Source organism: Amblyomma americanum, chromosome 5 (assembly GCF_052857255.1).
Source record: "Amblyomma americanum isolate KBUSLIRL-KWMA chromosome 5, ASM5285725v1, whole genome shotgun sequence".
NCBI classification, from domain to species: Eukaryota; Metazoa; Arthropoda; class Arachnida; order Ixodida; family Ixodidae; genus Amblyomma; species Amblyomma americanum.
In genome coordinates this window covers 50,812,582-50,813,694 of record NC_135501.1, presented here as the reverse complement: position 1 = coordinate 50,813,694, position 1,113 = coordinate 50,812,582, and the positions used below count along the sequence as shown (strand labels likewise).

The window sequence follows — 1,113 nt, the reverse complement described above, 5'->3', positions numbered from 1 at the left end:
CGGGTCGATGATGAGGCAGCGGCGTCTCTTAACTTGCAGCTCATTGAAGGCGAGCAACTGCTTCGCTGCTTCCGTGCTCCGCAAGGTGACCGCCCACACGTGGTTGATTTGGTACACCCCTAACGCCACCACGTCGGGGAGCGTACCGGTCTCGGCCAGGGCGTCGCGGAAATCCTCGACCCGAAACGGCCTCGCTCGCACGTCTCCGTGAAGAAAAACTCTGTTGAAAACACGTCCTGTTGGCAGTGTCGGCAAAATTATCTGGTACTCCTTATCTTCGCAGTCATCCATCCTGTTTCCGCGGCCGTCGAAGGCCGCCGTCGCAGCTCCGCTGGAGTCCATGATACTGCGATCGGATCAGCTCGGCTGCCGGAAGCAGAATCGACCTGTAGCGGCCGGTGCCTCGAGCCGATTACTTTAATCCCCACTTGTACATGATGGTCCCTCCCGACTGAAAGAAAAAAAAAGGCACAGAAGCCGCCAGAGAGGTTCGAACTCACGACTGCTGGTTGACAAGACCAACGCTCTGCCACTGAGCTATAGCGGCCGGTGCCTCGAACCGATTACTTTAATCCTCACTTCTGTATGATGGTCCCTCCCGACTGAAAGAAAAAAGGCACAGAAGCCGCCAGTGAGGTTCGAACTCACGACCGCTGGTTTACAAGACCAACGCTCTGCTACTGAGCTACAGCGGCTATTTCTTTATTGCCTAATTTGACATGGAAACACAACAATTTTCACATAAATGTTAAAACCGCGACAGTGACACGTTGGCCATCGCGAAAGGTTTAAAATCTCTTCAAACACACAAGTTCGTCTAGAGAGGTATTCCACTCAGGTGGATCGGGTAGTGCCCTGTATGCTTCTCTAAGGAGCACCACACTTTCGATGAAATTTTCGCGCACAGGACGTGTATTGAGATCTGCATGCAGAACTTGCATCCTCGTTTTCCAAAGGTTATGGAGGCCCAGGAGGATGATTAAATCTAAAGGAATGCCCTCACTCTCGACTGGTAGAAACCGTATCTCAGATGGGTCTAAAGGAATTTCTTTTTTCAGTGTTCTCTGGAGGACGTCCCAATGAAAGTTTGGGTACCAACAGTCCAGAAAGACG

The 1,113-nt window shown here is 51.8% G+C and overlaps 2 non-coding genes across 2 annotated transcripts; both read right to left on the bottom strand.

Annotated features, from left to right (window-relative positions):
- Nucleotides 1–475: 475 nt before the first annotated feature.
- Nucleotides 476–547, bottom strand: TRNAT-UGU (transfer RNA threonine (anticodon UGU)). The gene has a single exon. It is a non-coding gene; the product is annotated as a tRNA-Thr (tRNA).
- Nucleotides 548–623: 76 nt separating this feature from the next.
- Nucleotides 624–695, bottom strand: TRNAT-UGU (transfer RNA threonine (anticodon UGU)). Its single transcript has one exon. It is a non-coding gene; the product is annotated as a tRNA-Thr (tRNA).
- Between the last annotated feature and the right edge of the window lie 418 nt (nt 696–1,113).